The sequence below is a fragment of the Megascapheus bottae genome, chromosome 17, assembly GCF_031878675.1.
Source record: "Megascapheus bottae isolate mThoBot1 chromosome 17, mThoBot2.hap1, whole genome shotgun sequence".
In the NCBI taxonomy this organism is placed as follows: domain Eukaryota; kingdom Metazoa; phylum Chordata; class Mammalia; order Rodentia; family Geomyidae; genus Megascapheus; species Megascapheus bottae.
In genome coordinates this window covers 41,916,094-41,932,604 of record NC_143525.1, presented here as the reverse complement: position 1 = coordinate 41,932,604, position 16,511 = coordinate 41,916,094, and the positions used below count along the sequence as shown (strand labels likewise).

Here is a 16,511-nt window from a genome sequence, read left to right as displayed (position 1 = left end):
CCCCAGGTTTTACTCGGTCTCCTTTTGAACTAGGGATGCCATGGAGCGTCTTTACCCTGTTCTCAGTCTTCCTGCTGGCACCCAGGGTGTTAGCGCTCAGAAGAAGCTGAGCGTTGATGGCTCACACTTACAATCGGAAATATTCAGATGCAGGAGGCTGAGCTCTGAGAATCACAGTTTGGATTCAACTCACAGAGTTAAGTCAGTGAGTCTTTTTTTTTTTTTTTTTTTTTTTTGCCAGTCCTGGGGCTTGAGCTCAGGACCTGAGCACTGTCCTTGGACTTTCTCAAGGCTAGAGCTCTACCACTTGAGCCTCAACATCACTTCTGGAGTTTTTCTATGTATGTGGCATCAAGGAACCAAACCCAGGTCTTGATGCAGGCTAGGCAAGCACTCTATCACTAGGCCAAACTCCCGGCCCCTCGGTGAGCCTTGAATCCCCAGTTATTCAGTCCCAAACCAGCACTGGAGGTGTGGTAGTGTGAAAAAGCCAAGCAGCAGCTCAAATCCCCACATCAGCATCCACACAAAAATGACAAGCAGTTGGCCAAGACTGAACGCACAGTGTCAAGAAAAAAAAAAAGAAGAGGAAGAAGGAAGGAGGAACGGGGAAGGAAGTCTGAATGATAAATGCAATTGTCTGAAACAACGGTGGCATGGGGAGGAGAGCTTTGGAGTGGCTGGTCTCCCCTCCCCCCTCTCTCTTTCTTGAACTCAAGGCCTGGGCACTGTCCCTGAACCTTTGTGCTCAAGGCTGGTGAGATTCTACCACTTGAACCACAGATCCACTTCCAGCTTTTTTGGTGGTTAGTCTCATGGATGGACCTTCCTGCCCTGACTGGCTTCAAAATGCAGTCTTTAGATCTCAGCCCCTGAAGCAGCTAGGATTCAGGCATGAGCCATCAGTACCTGGCACCACTGGCAGTTTTATTTCATTTCTTATTTTTGATTCAATGATCTGGCCTCAATTAATAAGGACTTGGTGTTCTTTGAGTGGGGTGAGAGGGAAGATCTTGTTTTATATATGTTTATATTTTGGAGCAAGATAGGTTGAGGAGATTTAAGGTATACCAACCTGTCGATGGTCCTTTAACTGACTGGTAACGGTTTCCTTTTGATTTTTCTAGTTTATAATGATTAGAGAGTCGACTATAACGATTATTTTTCAGTTTCAGTTCAGTGAGTAATATGAACCGTCAACGCTCTTGCTCTAGAACAAGGCTTTGTGTTAGATGGCTTCGCTCAGCCGAGGCATATTTAAGGCAGGCTCTTAGAACAAGCTATGATGTTGGTAGGGTGGATGTATTTAATACATTTCTGACTAAGGGTATTTTTGGTTTACAGTGGTTTCCTGGGAAAGCCTCTTTGTAAGCTGGGAAGCATCTGTATTTATCAGATGAGTCAGGTTTCTTATCCAACCCTGTTTCCCCCCACCCCCCACTTTCTCATCATCTAGAGTCTAGAAGCCTTGTCTGTTGAGCGATGACTTTTGTCTGGGAGAATGATCTCTAGAGCAGACTCTGCTTGGTCTTTTACAGTGGACTCCTGTTCTCACCCCATGCCAGGGTCTCCCTCTCCCTCCAAGGCTTTCAGATGTAAGCTTTCTTTTCCAGCATGCTCACCTGTTAAATTTCTTGGTGTATCAACCCAACTACGCCACATGTCCAGAAACTCTATTTCTCAACTGTCTGTCATCTTTGCCATCCTTGTGACATCTGTGATTCTTTTGCAAGCTATGTGAATAGTCTTCATTAACAGGGGTGTCATTGTGTCTGGGCCCATTCCCTGCAGATGGGGACCCCTCTGTGTAAGCCAGGATTTCCTGTGCACTCTCTCTGAATTGCCTCTCTGCCCATGGCTTACAGTGACTTCTGCAACCCACTGCCTCATCCTGCCTTAATTATGAATCTCCCTCTCATTCTCTCTCCTTCCCTCTCCTCCCCCCTTTCTGTACCTCTCTGCGTATCATGAAGTGCTTCTAATGTAATTAACTGCATCATTTAAATCATTTTAAAATGAGGCAGTTAGTGTTTTCCTGTTGCCATACATTTATAATCACCATTCATTTCCAGATTTTTTTTCATAATCCTCCCTTCAAAATGCTCTAATGTGCTAATTAAGCAATAGTCCCAAGTGAATGTGGCTTATTTATACCTGTATTCCTTGCTATTCAGGAGGCTGAGATTTGATGATTGTGGTTCGAAGTCAGGCCAAACAGGAAAGTTCGTGCAACTCTAAGCTCTGATTAATTATTATTTTTTTTTAAAAAGCAAACAAGAAGTAGAACTGTGGCTCAGGTGGTACAGCCCCAGCCTTGAATGAATGAATGAATGAATGAAAAAGCTAAGTGATAACTTGAGGCCCTGACTTCAAGCACCAATACCAGTACAGGAAAAAACAAAGCAAAGTAACAGCAACAAACCATCCTCCTATTCTGCTCCCCCTAGTCCTTGGAGGCCTCTATTCTACTCTTCTACTTTTTGTCCTTATGAATTTTCTTATTTACAGTACCTCATGTAAGTGGAATCATACAGTATTTGTATCCTTTTAGGTCTAGATGAGTTCACTTAACATTTACAAGGTTCATTCACAGTATAGCATATGTCAGAATGTCACTCCTTTCTGTGGCTGAGTAATAAGTATCCCATTGTTCCAGATATTTACATTACGTACATTTTGTTTCTCCATTTATCCCTTGATGATGAGGCTAGGGTTGTATTGTAGATGGAGCAGCTGTAAACCAACACTGAAACGCAAGTGTCTATGTGAGTCCCTCCCTGACTTCAGTTCTTTTGGGTCTAAGCCATAAAGGAATTCTTTTTTTTTGGTCTGTCATGGGGCTTGAGCACTGTCCCTGAGCTTTTCTGCTCAAGGCTAGTGCTCTACCACTTTGGGCTACAACTCTACTTCTGGCTTATTGGAGATAAAAGTCTCATGGTGTTTCTTGCCTGGTCTGGCTTTGAACCTCAGATCTCAGCCTCCTGAATAGCTGGGATTACAGGCATGTGGCACCATTGCCCAACATACACATGGAAACTTTGTGTTATACTTTTCAAGGAATCACCAACTTTCTTCACGGTGGCTGGACTGTTTTGCATTCCCGCCAGTGATGTACTTAGTGTTTATAAATGGCTAATTTTAAATGACAGAAATAATGGCTGGTCACATGTGGAAGTACCCAGTGTAATTTATTGGTTCCTGGCATTGAAAGATAAGTGGGTGATTTCCCCTTCTTTTTTTTGTTTCCCCAACCACTCTTTATTTATAGCTGTGCCCTTGTGGGTACCTTCCCATCCCACCAGATTGCAGCTCGTGTAGGGAAAGCAGAGCCAACCCAGCGTTGTAGAAGGGCAGCCAGCAGCCCAGAGCTACCTTCCTACAATCCCAGTTCTTCCCACTCCCAGAACGCAGCTATGCAAAGCTGTGAGGGAGGGCCACCCAGCTGGCTTTAGCCAGTAGGCACTGAGCCAGGCCCACCCTCCCCTCTGGGAATACCCCACAGGTAACTCGGTAGAGTAGCAAGCAGCAGATGGTGTTGTGGGGTGTGTGTGGGGGGGGGGTGTTGGTGTGTTGGTGTGCATGTGCTGCAGATTTGTAGTCATTAGCAAGTGGGCTCTACAAGTTTGGGGGGCAGGGAATGCTATTTTCCATAGCAGCTGGCCTATGAGGGTTTCAAGGTACACAGTCCCTTCCCAGGCTTGGAAAGACCCAGGTAGATCTGGCCAAAGGCCACCTGCAAAGCCAGCGGCCAGGACTCTTTCTTTCTCACTAGCACCTTGTTCCACCAAGCCCCAGGCAGCTAGAGGGAGAGTACACAGAGGCCTGGAAACCCCATAAACTGCACAACCAGCCTAGGCATCTTGGCTGCTTGACTCTTGTTTATTGCTTCCTGTCCCTGAAAGCCCTTTACAAACAGAGCCGCCTTGAGGGGGGTGAGTGGGACCTGGTGGGTGGCCTGCCTGCTCAGGCCAGGCTTCCCAGAGCAAGGAGGGGACAGTGTCCCTAAACAAGTCCATTCCTTGCCACCTGGCTTTGCTGCCGCCCAGCAGAGCCAAGGGAGGGAGAGGGGGGTAGAGGAGGAAGACCCCCACCCCTCCCCTAAGAAGGCAGTCCCGGGAGAGCTGTTTACTTTGCAGCCGGCAAAAGACAAGGGTCTCATTCCTCCTAATTTCCTTGAAGGCCTGGGGGTTAAGCACCAAAGAGACTTGGGAGGGAGGCGAGAAGACCCTTATCCTCTTGTACCCCCCCCCCTCCGGGTGGGAAGGAGGACAGGGCTTTTCCCTGCCAGCTGGGGACAGTTTTGGGCCTGAGGGCTTAGAGGGCTTGCTCAAAGCCTGTTTGATTATTGTTTGCATTGCATTTTTAGAAACAGATTTTTCCTTGGTGACTGGCTTTTCTCCCCTGGTAACCATAGTCCCTTCTTTCCCTCTCGCCACCACCAGCTGTCACCTTCCCTTCCTCCCGCAGAATTAACTAATTCATAATTCACGGCACAGCCTTTCCCACCACTCTTGGTGGGCTGAGAGGTGACTGTTCTTTGCCTCCAGCCTCTAGTTGCCCTAGAGATTGTCTCCAGGGCGGCTGGGCTGGCTGTAAAGACTGTTGTGGGTGAGGTTGAAAAGGGAAATCATTTTTTGTTTGTTTTATTTTGTTTTGGCTTTTGTGCCAGTACTGGGGCTTGAACCCAGGGCCTTGCACTGCCTTGAGCAGTTTTTGTGCCGTGTTCCTTGAACTACAACTTCTTTTCCTGCTTTCAGAGCCTTGTACTTGTTATGTAATCACTCTACCACTGAGTTCTATCCTTAACCCTTGTTTTTAAGTTTTCACACATAGGCTTGTTGTATAGTCCAGATTGACCTCGAATTTACTATGTGATCCAAGCTGGCTTCAAACTCATGATCTTCCTGCCTCCATCTCTTGAGTTCTGGGGTGACAAGCATACACTCTCATGCTTGGCTGCTTGCCTGCATTATAGAAGTAGCAAGCAAGCTTGTACCAGGGACCTGTGTGTGTGTTGAGCCTGTGCTCAGGTTTTTTGTTTGTTTGTTTTTGTTAGTTGTGGGGCTTGAACTCAGGATCTGAACACTGTCACTGAGCTTTTTCACTCAAATCTGGCACTCTGCCACTTTAAGCTACAGGACCACTTGGGGTTTTCTAGTGGTTAATTGAAAATAAGAGTCTCATGGCCTTTTTTGTCTGGGCTAGCTTTGAACCTCAAACCTCAGATTTTAGCTTCCTGGGTAGCTAGGATTACGGGTGTGAGTTATGGGTGCCCTGCTCAGTTGGGCAATTCTGAGCTGGTCTTACCCTCCCAGCTCCTTCCTGAAAGTGAAATGTTACAGTGCTTGCTCAAGAACAAAGGCCCAGTTTATTAATGATTTTAAGCGTGGCCTCTTTTCCCCAGCCTGGCTGCTGCTTGTTGACTGCAGTCTTAATCCACAAGAGAGCCCAGAGCTGTGGGAGGCCCTATTTGGGACAGGGACTTATGATGGCAGAATTGGACGAATCAGTCTTGAGCGGGGGCACCCCTTTCCCCATTGCTCTTCCATATTCCAACTCTTGATCTGCCTACTGCAGCCCAGCACCCAGCTCACCTGGTGGGAGAACTTTTGCCAGGCTCACCCCAGATGGCTAGCCCTTCTGAGCAGCTCCCCCTTTTTGCCCCTGGCTGAGGTACAGAAATTCATCCATGTCAGTGGTGGTAGCAGGGTGGTGAGTGGTTAGGAGTGTGAATGTTGGAGTAGAGTCCTGACCCCGTCACATCCTGGTTGTGACACCCTGTCTGCGCGTCAGCAGTTTCTACTGCCTTGGTTCCCATGGACCTCTGTTACGTGGTGAGGACAGGTTTGCCACAGGTAAAGGCGGCGTGAATCTGAATGTACCTGAAGGCCGGTCTGAGCATGAGATCATGGTCTGAGCTCTACTGTCAAGGATTCATAGACCTAGGAGAACGAGTTGATCATAACATTTGTCACCAGCGAGCAGTATTTGAGTACTAGCTGAATACATCAGGTTTTACTCTTGATCATTCCAGTAACTGCTGGTTGTTTTTCATGCTATTTCCCTGATTTCTCCTCCATCCTCCTTAAACTTGCAGCCTTTTTGTAGACTTGGACCATGCATCCAGCCCAGCCCCGCATGAAAACACAGAGGGAGGGAGTTCATTATCCACCCATCCCAGGATGGTTGCAGACAGACGGGGGGGGGGGGGGGGGGGCACAAGTTGAGGCTTGTGAGGAGGCTTGGCTGTACCTTTGTTTGATGGCTGTTGACATAGTCCAGGTGTACAGGCCCAATATTTACAGAACCCAGTTGGTAGGAGGGAAGGAGGGAGGAGATACGGGTAACCCAAAAGCCCTTTGTCTAGGGCCTGGAGCCAGAGAGAATGTATTTCTGCATATTTTTCTAAATCCGTCAGGTAGGAACTCTTTGTGCCTACAGTACACATTGACTTTAAGAGTGCTTGAAACTCAGTTCCGATAAGTATGGACCATCTGGGGGCTCAGAGCAGAGACAAACACGTCAAGGGTAGATGGAATCCTTGCTTAGTCTTCTCTACCATTTTTCAGATGTGAAGCTGAAGGAAAGTAAGTGGACTTGACTGAGGTCTTTTGGCTAATCGGTGATGGAGTTCAAACCGATGTCCAGATTTCCAAGCTGCATCAGCCTGCTTTATGTTGGAATGACTGACAGATGAGGGAATGGCTTGGTAAAGGGGAAAAAGGCAGCACAAAAGGCTTAGAGTTGAATGGCGGGGTTAAATCCAAGAGCCTTGGCATAGCCTGTCTTCCCTGGAAGACTAGATATGGTTAGATGGGACCCAGTCCTGGACAGCCTTTAATGTGACCCAGTCATCCATCTGTAAAAAGGTTGGGATAACGGAAGCAGATAATATAATAATTGACTGGACTTCATTATTATGAAATTAAATGACATGGAACATGAGAGAGACTTGGCTAAGCATCCAGGAAAAGAGTACACACAATTGCTAGGAAGGATGGGGGTGTTGAAGGCAAGTTTCTTCCTCCTCCTCCTCCTCCTTCTCCTCCTCTTCTTCTTCTTTTTCCGCCTCCTCCTCCTTCTCTTCTCTTCTCTTCTCTTCTCTTCTCTCTTCTTCTTTCCTCCTCCTCCTCGTCCTCGTCCTCCTCCTCCTCCTCCTCCTCTGCTTTTCTTTGGCAGTGCTGTGGTTTTGAACTCTGGGCTTCATGCTTCCTAGGCAGGCACTCTATCATGTGAGCCCTGTTCCTAATTCTTCCTTAATTCTCTTAATGATTTCTGCTGAGCGTTTCACTTTAGGGAGATAGTTGTAGTTCTGCAGCTAAAGAGAGTGTGCATCCCTGGGGAACTAGGGTGAAGTGACCAGGGGTGTCAGGGTGGTTTGGGGTCCCTTTGTGGCTTTGATCCATCCTCACCATGCACCTCCATACAACCTGGAAAGGTTTCAGTAATCAGACAGAACTTTCTAGATGTAGAGACTGAGGTCTCGGGACGCCCAGAAGGCTAGTTATGGAGCCTCTTTCCCTGTTGCCATGGACCAGGGCCGCCAGGCCCCGCTGTCCTGCCACTTTGCCCTGCAGTCCCTGCAGAAGCTGGGCTTACAGGCAGCCAAAGGAAGCCAGGACCCGGCCATGTGTGCCACTGACTGCTTTTGTCAGTTTTGTTGCAGTTCAGGTCAACTCGACCTTGTCAGCCTTGTACAGTGCCACTACTGGCGCAGATGGGGCAGGGGAACAGGGAGGGATTCTAGGCCTCCTGTGGGCCTGCCACAGCTGGGTCAAAGGAGGGGCTTGTAGGTTGGCTTCTGCAGGGGCGGGGGAGAGGAGAGAGTGGTCCTGGGACAAGCGTGCAGCATGTGTATCCACAGAGGGAAAGAACACTGGCCTAAGAGGCTTAGGGGGTCTGGGTTTGAATCCATCCCTGCAGCCACAGCAGTGAGAACAGGAGTTTGCTCCCATCTCCCTAAGCACGGGACTCCTGAGCGAGTGCCCACGTGGGGATGTGGACGAGGGATGCTGCGGGGAGGGTATGCCAGCCGCTGGTCTGGGGTGCCCCTGGCTGCGGAAAAGGAGCCTTACAGCTACAAGGCCAGGGCAGGAGAGGAGGGGCAGCAGGGAGGTGGTGCTCTAAACAGTTCCATCTGCTGTCTGGCTGGGCTCTCACTCTGGGTGGAATTTCTGATGGTGTCCTGGCTGTGGAGCGGGGTGGCCTCCAGCCACAGCTGCTGTTGCTCTTTTGAAGCTCAGCCCTGGGCCAGTGTCCCCCTCTTCTAGCCTCTGCTCCCCAGCCTGAGCCTGCATTCCTCAGCTGCCAGAGCGGCACTTCAGACAGGCCATTCAGCCTGTGCTCCTGCCGCCCAGGGCTGAGAGCCCCTCTCCAGAGAGACGCCCCAGCAAGAGGGGAGTGAGGCCTACCTCCTGGTATTCCATTACTTCTCTCCTGCTGTGGGCAGGAAAGGGCAAAAGGGGGCTGAGGTTCCCTGTTCTTCCCTTAGAAGTCCTGAGCCACCTCCCCTCCCACTCCTCCAACTGGAGGCCTGGTGCTACCCTGTTCTACAGGACTGGATTCTAGACGTCTCCCATCCCCAGCCCAACTTAGACCTGTAAGGGGTCCTGTGAGGAACCAGTCATCCAGTGAGCTACAGCTTTAGGAATCTTATCTGCTTGAGCTGGAGGCCAGTTCTCCACTCCCCACCCCCCTCTCTCCTTTCTAGCTCTACTCTCAAAATGATTGGGATTGAGTTCAGGGCCTCACACTTGCTAGGCCACTTGAGCCATGTTTCTACTCCTTTTTAGTTTGTTGTTTAGATAGGGTCTCCAGCTAACTTTGCTGGCCTAGAAAAGAGATTCTCCTACCTTCATTCACTCCTGAGTAGCTGGGATTACAGGCATGTGAGACTACACTTAGCTTAGAGCCCCACTCTGAACTGTTCTGCAGCCTCCTACTCTGGACTCAGCACTGTTTTACATTTGGCTTTGCAGGCCCGGGTCTGGAAAAGCCTTGGTTTGGGCCATCCCCTTCCAGACAGGGCCTTCTTTCCTCCCCCGTCACCAGGAGTGAGCAAGGCTGTAGGCCAGCATGGAAGGTACTTAGATTCCATGGATGCCAGACTTGAGAAAGTCTGACTGTGTGACCCTATGGCAGTCCTTTAACTTCTGTGAGCCTTAGTTTATGTATCAATAAAATGGGTATAAGTAGGGGCCGGGAGTTTGGCCTAGTGGTAGAGTGCTTTGCCTAGCATGCACGAAGACCTGGGTTCAATTCCTCGGTACCACATACATAGAAAAAAGCCAGAAGTGGTGTTGAGTCTCAGGTGGTAGAGCTCTAGCCTTGAGAAAGTCCAAGGACAGTGCTCAGGCCCTGAGCTCAAGCCCATGACTGGCAAAAAAAAAAAAAAAGTGGGTATAGTAAGGGCTTTACTTTGGAGATTTGAGGAAATAATGTATGCCAAATGCTTAGAAAGGCCAAGTCCAGTAGCTCATGCCTGTAATTCTGGCTATTCAGAAGGCTGAGGTCTGAGGATCATGCGGCGGGGGGGGGGGGCGGTTTATGGGGCTTGAACTCTGGGCCTGAGTGCTGTCCCTAAGCCTCTTTAGCTCAAGGTTACCACCCTACCTTTGAGCCATAGCCCCACTTCTCCTTTTCTAGTGATTAATTGGAGGTAAGATTCTTATGGCTTTGTAGTGCCTGGGCTGGCTTTGAACCAAGATCCTCAGATCTCAGCCTCCTGAGTAGCTAGGATTACAGGCATGAGCTACTGTGCCCAGCTTTATGTATTTTTTATTTTTAATAAATGAACATAAATCAACATTATAAGGTGTACAGAATTTATAGGGCAGTTTGATCTGTTTCCATGGCTAAATTCTGTTGGGAAGAAGCCTGTTTGCTCTGTTTCCTATCATTTCTTTCAGCAGATTATCCCCTCCCCTGCCTGCCCCATGTATGTACAGGTGACCTCTCCCCATAGTATACTATAGTATACTGGCTGGGTTCCCTATTTTGTGCCTGGCATTGTTCTCTTAGGGTTAGGGGGAAAAGGAACTTAATGTCCCACTTTCATTTACTGTGGAATAATATTTCTCTCTTTTTTTTTCTTTTGGTGCTAGTACTGGCACTTGAACTCAGGGCTTGGTTGTTATCTCTGAGCTTTTTAACTCAAGGCTGGCTCTTTACCATTTGTGCCACAGCTCCACTTTCACCTTTTTGGTGGTTAACTAGGGACAAGAGTCTCAGAGACTTTCTTTGCCCAGGATGGCTTTGAACTGCTATCCTTAGATCTCAGCCTTCTGAGTGGCTAGGATTAGAGGCATGAGCCATCAGCGCCTGGCGATATTCCATTTTATAGATGAAGGTGATGTCATTTCACTAGCCTTCTGGAGGAGGATATTTAGAGTGTTTTCAACCTTCTGCTATTACATTTTTATAAGTCATGTCCTTATGTGTATATGGCATGGATCTGTAGGTAAAGTCCACAGCTGGAATTCACGGATCAGAGTAGAAATGCAATGTGTGTTATAGAGATAGATTGGGACGTGTGTTCTGAGGACCCTCCTCTACCCACCCTGAGTGCCCCTCTTAATCTTAGATTCCTTGGCCTGGATTCCCCAGGCCTGCTCCCATGCTGTGGTGAGGTGTTGATTGCTCACCCAGTTCAGGGTCCCAGAGATGTCTCCTGTTACTGCCCCAGCCCTCAGCTCCCACCAGTCAAAAGGGTTATTGTCCTGTCTGGTTGCAGGGGAGACACAGGGAGGGCACCTGCCCCTGGTTCCAAGCAGCTGGTCCTGGGCCAGTATGAGCTCATGCCTGGAGCCAGCCCAGCTCCCTGCCCCAATGGCCCTTGCTTCCAGACTGGTCCATGTCACTCTGTCCTGGGTACATATGTGCTTCTGCCAGACCAGTGGGGTTCCCCAGAACTATGGTACTTGGGTGAGGAGAGCGCAGTGGGAGGTAGCACCCTTCCACTCCGTAGGGTCCATCTTTATCCAGGTCCTGGTCTGAGCTCTTGGCCTAGTTGGTAGAGTTTGTTGATGGAACAAGAGATTATTGTGGAAATAGTCTCTGGATGGCCTAGGTTAATGAATGGTCCTAAACAGTTCATTGCTCAGGCAACTTAACGTTAGCAGGGTGGGGAAAACATTTTGTAAAGCATTTGTGTTTTGGGTTTTTTTTTTCTTTTTCTTTTTTTTCCTACTCATTTGCTTCCTGAATATAATCCCTCTACCTTGCATTGCTTCTTTCACCAGGCCTTTGCAGGGGCAACGTGGACCCTCACAGTTCAGTGCAGCCTCAATTAGCCGTTCTTGCACCTGAAACACAGCACCTGATGGATGCAGACACGAATCTGGAATCAGACCACTTAGGTTCAGGTTTCAGCTTGCCACTTACCTGTGGTGACCTTGACAAGTTCCTGCACTTTCTGTGCCTTGTTTTTCTGCCTATAAAGCAGAGAGGACAGCAGTAATAGGAACCCTCACAGGGGTATAGAGTGGAAGAAGAGTTCGCCCAGGCATTTGGCTTAGTGCCTGGCTTGGAAGGAGGCAGCCAGATAATGTTAACTATTGCCATTATTTACCATTAGCTTTTTGTTACCATAAGCTTTATGTTTGTTTGTTTGATAGGAAGTCTCCCTCTGTAGCTCAGACTGGCTTTGAACTCCTTCCATAGCCTCCTGAGTGAGGGATTATAGGCATGAGCCACCCATTATCCTACTAAGCTAAACAAATGATGTCACCCATGCCAGAGGAGCTTCACCTGGAATCTCCTACTGGAAGGCAGAGGTGGCTTTCCAAGGGGACCTTTTATGGCAGTGCAGCGTCACAGGAGGGGTGGAACGTTAGCTTCCTTTTTTTTTTTTTTTTTTTTTGCCAGTCCTGGGGCTTGAACTCAGGGCCGGGGCACTGTCCCTAAGCTTCTTTTGCTCTACCACTTGAGCCACAGTGCCACTTCTGGCTTTTTCTGTGTATGTGGTACTGAGGAATCAAACCCAGGGCTTCATGCGTGCTAGGCACTTTTACCACAAAGCCACATTCCCAGCTGGTTGTTAACCTTTGAAACTTTTTTGCCCTAGTCTGTGCTTTAGATCTAGCCACCAGTATTGATATTAGAAAGAGAAAAATGAGGTGGGGTGTGGTGGGGGGGAAAATCTTTGCTTTGTTGTTTTGTTGGTGGTATTGTTTGCCAGTCCTGGGGCTTGAACTTAGGGCCTGGGAACTGTCCTTGGTCTTTTTTTAAGGCTAGAGCTCTACCACTTGAGCTAAACAGCTCAAGTGTATGTATGTGGTACCGAGGAATCGAACTCTGGTCTTCATGCATGCTAGGCAAGCATTCTACCACTAGGCCAAACTCCTGGCCTGTTGTTGTTGCTTTTGTGCGGTTCAGTGGTTTGAACTCAGGGCCTGAGTACTATCTCTGACCTTTTGTCCTCAAGGCTAGCTTTCTACCACTTGAGCCACAGCTCCACTTCTGGCTTTCGGGTGGCTAACTGGAGATAAGAGTCACATGGACTTTTTTGACCAGACTGGCTTCAAATCATGATCCTCAGATCTCAGCCTCTTGAGTAGCTAGGATTACAGGCGTGTGCTACTAGCACCCAACATATTCTACCTCTCTCTCTCCCCTCTCCCCCCCCCCCCATTTCTTTTTAAGTACTGGAGACTGAACCAGGACCTTGCACATTCTAGGCAAGCACTCTCTCACTGTGTTGCATCCCAAGCCCTTGGATCTTTTGACACAAGATCTTAAACTCTTGATCCTCCTGCTCTGCCTCCTGAGTGCTGCGATTGCGCCTCTGTACCACCACATCAGTAAATGGGGAGAAAAAAAGATACAACAAAAACATTATAGTTAAAGTTATAGCTTTACAGATCTGATTAAATGACAGGAGCTGTGCAGGGCACAGCCCATACCGCTGCCCACAGTGGCCGTGGGGTGGCAGGTGTTGCCCTCCAGTCCAATTGGGGGTGGGTACAGGAGTCCTATGTTCTGCTTTCCTGTGTCTTTCCTTCCTATCAAGAAGCCTGAGTCTTTTTTTTTTTTTAACCAAAACCTCCAAGTTAACAGGTGAGGAAGACATGAGTGGCTCAGAGAGGTAAGGGGCCAGTCCACAGCCACATAGCCAGGCACGGCAGAATTTTGTCTCCTTACTTTTCCTCTTCTTCCTCCTCTCATGTCCAGCCTAGCTCTTCCTCCAGTGGCTTGGCCTGGGGTCCTTGCTGGGTACGCTAGGGGATGGGCTCAGGTGTGACTGTCAGCAGCGTTAGAGGCCCACGGGGAAGGAGCCTGGCTTTGTGGCAGGCCTGGCAGCTGTGGCTGACAGCGGCGGAGCATCCATTAAGTTGCTTCCGCGCCCTGGGCAGGAGCAGAAAGCGCAGCATTTAAAGGTCATCCAGCTTTTGAAGCTGCAGCGACATTAATAGCTTGGGAAGAAAACAAGCCTGTGCAGGGGCTGGAGGACAAGGCGGCTCTGTGAGGGCTGCCCCTCCTCCTCACCCTGGCACACAGACACACACACAGACACACACAGACACACACACAGACACACACACACACACTCTCCCTGTCTCTTGCTCTCTTCCCCTCCTCATTCCCCCCTTTGGGGCCTCTTCTGCCCAGAAGCCAAGAAGCTCAGCACACACTCGCTGCCCTGCGCCCCACCCCATCATGTCTGAGGTGACAACTGGCTGAGATGCAGCTGCCTGGGCCCAGCAGCCTCTCAGCTCACACCGCCATTACCCACTTGAGGTTTCCTGGGGACTTAACCATGGTTACACAAGCCTCCCAGGGTCATATGACCTCATTCTGGCCCCGCTGGCATTTGCATCCTGGACTCCAGAGGAGACAAAGGCAGCCTGGGCCTTAGCTTCCAGGATGGGAGATGAAAAGGCTGGCAGGGCGCTCTGTCTCACACCGAGTCTAACCAGTTTGCCTGTAAGGTGGGGGGCTGGGGCGGGGAGGTCGAGGGAAAGGGATGTGTGTGTGGGGATCGATCTTAAATCCTAAAGGCTGGGGGGTATTGCAGGACAAAATCCTTCAATGGTTTAGCAAAGTGCCAAACACACAGTCCCCACCTGGAGCTCTCGGGGCCTGGGGCAAGTGAATGGTCTGTCTCTCCTTTGTGGGTCCTGGGTGGGGGCAGGGTAACCCCTGGGGCTCTGGGATGGAAGCCAAGTCTGCCCTTTCACTAGAGCCACCTGGGCCTCAGTCCCGGGTCCACCTAGTGGCCTGGCCCGGCAGTGCCGCTGCACTGCCTCCAGATCTCCCTCCACAAGCCCCTCCCCGGAAGGCAGGCAGCGGCCCCCACCTGTTCCGAGGAGCAGGAGCTCCGGGGTCTGTTCTCCGCTGGGCCTGGCAGAGCTGGTCCAGAGGGGCAGTTCCGCTCTTCCATATAGAAATGGGGCCGTGTCAAGGGAGGCAGGAAAGTGCCAGCCTCCTCCTGCCTCCTCTGGTAACTTCCACCTGGCATAGGTGACTGGTCCTCCTGGGGGCACCGCATAAGGTCAAGTCAGCTCTGGGAGTGGAGTTCCCTCCTGCTGACACCGGTGTAGGAAGGGGTCCAGTTGCTGTCAACCTTGTGTGTCAGGGAAGAGAGAGCAGGTGGCAGAAAGCTCGTGAGGCCTCAGCCTTGTCACCCAGCTGCTCCAGCCTCAGTCACTGTGGGAAGTGGGATAGTTGTACCCCCTGAGCCTCCCAGAGAGTGGAGTGGAGAGAAGAAAGGGCCAGTTACTAGCTGGAGGCGGCTGGCCCATGCCTGGAATCCTAGCTGCTCAGGAGGCTGAGATCTGAGGATCCTGGTTCAAAGCCAGGCCAGGCTGAAAAGTCCTCATGAGACTCATGTTCAATGAACCACCAGAAGACCAGAAGTGGCGCTGTGGCTCAAAGTGGTAGAGTACTAGCCTTGAGCAAAATGAACTCAGGACAGCGCCCGAGTTCAAGCCCCACAAATGAAAAAAGAAGGAGGAAAGAAAACCCAATTACTGCTTCCTCTTTCCTTCACTTCCTACCTCATCAGCATCTGATAACCCTGCAGTGAACGTATAAGGCACAGCCCCCTCCCTGCCCCCCGCCCCTGAGCTCAGGCCTACTGAGAAGATGGTCAGAGAAAAATGTGTCATCCCGGTGCCTGTCACACAGAGAACAAAGACCAGCGAAGGTCAGGGAATTCTGGGAAACGGTGTACAGAGCTGCTCTGCCCCCCCTCCCCAAAGGGGGCAGACCATGGCACATGCTGAATAAAATAGGGTGGTGTGTGTGGCTCTTGGTGGATTGGCAGCCAACAGGGTGGTTGGAGAGAGTAAGGGTGTGTGTGTGTGTGTGTTCATACTCATGTGATGGCAGAGACAGGACCATGGGGCCTGGTAGGCCACAGTAAGGCACTGGGTTATATTCTGGGGACCTGGAGGGTCCTTGGGCTTTGGGGCTGAGGAAGGGCATGCCACCCTGACATAAAGGGAGGTGAGGGAGTTGAGAGTGTGGCCTAGTGGTAGAGTGCTTGCCTAGCATGTATGAAGCCCTGGCTCCCACTTCTCAGTACCACATACACAGAATGAGCTGGAAGTGGTGCTGTGGCTCAAGTGGTAGAACAATAGCTTTGTGCCAAAGAAGCTCAAGGACAGTGCCCAGGCCCTGAGTTCAAGTCCCAAGTCTGGCAAGAAAAAAAAAAAGGCTGGGGAGGTGAGGTGGGTGGAGGCAGGGAGATGATGTGGGAGATGATAGTCTTTCAGGTGAGGAGTAGCCAGGAACTGAGTCTTTTGCTGCTGTTTGTGATGCTGGGGTTGGATCGCAGTGTCTCGCTGGTGCTAGATGAGCTCTCTCTGGATGTGGGCTGGGTGCATGAAGAAGTCAGACAGATCCCCTTTGTTTGAGCTGCTTTGGGCAGCCAGTGTGGATCTTCCTTCTTTCCTTCCTTCCTTCCTTCCTTCCTTCCTTCCTTCCTTCCTCCCTCCCTCCCTCCCTCCCTCCCTCCCTCCCTTCCTTCCTTTTCTTCCTTCCTCCTTCCCTCTCTCCCTTCCTGTTTTGGTCAGTTGAAGGGCCTCCTTCCATTTCTTTCTGTGTCAGCACTGAGGCTTGAACTCAGGGTCTGGGTGGACATAGTATTCCTTAGATTTTCACTCTACCATTTGATCCTCTTCTAGCTTTTTTTTGTTGGTAGCTACTTGAAAATAAGAGTTTCATGGGCTTTCCTGTCTGGGCTGGCTTCAAATCTTGCTCTTCAGATCTCAGCCTCCTGAACAGGATTCCAGGTGTGAGCCACTGGTGCCTGGCTCGGTGTGGATTTAAAACTATTGATGAGCATGTAATGGCTCAAGGATTGAGTGTAACAGCCAAGTGCTTGCTCTGGCCTCCTCTGCCTTTCACACTACATAGATTCCCCGCAGGATTTCTACCAACAAAGAAGCTGAGGTTCACTTCAAAGAAATGAGATTGTTTTCCATACCACATGCATTACTAGAGAGAGAACCTGAACCCAGGCCTCTGGCTCCCAGACCCTCACAACCTCTGTGCAGACCTGGCCCTTC

At 50.0% G+C, this 16,511-nt stretch overlaps 1 protein-coding gene across 3 annotated transcripts in view; it reads left to right on the top strand.

Moving 5' to 3' along the window:
- Nucleotides 1-16,511, top strand: part of Cuedc1 (CUE domain containing 1) — an 84,681-nt gene that overhangs the window by 41,297 nt on the left and 26,873 nt on the right. The window contains exon 1 of one of the 3 annotated variants that reach the window (XM_090351092.1): nucleotides 6,569-6,587. The exons of the other annotated variants lie outside the window; for them this stretch is intronic. The gene's annotated coding sequence lies outside the window, so the exon portion shown is untranslated. Of the gene's footprint in view, nucleotides 1-6,568; nucleotides 6,588-16,511 lie in introns of those variants that run through there. 3 annotated transcript variants of the gene reach the window in all.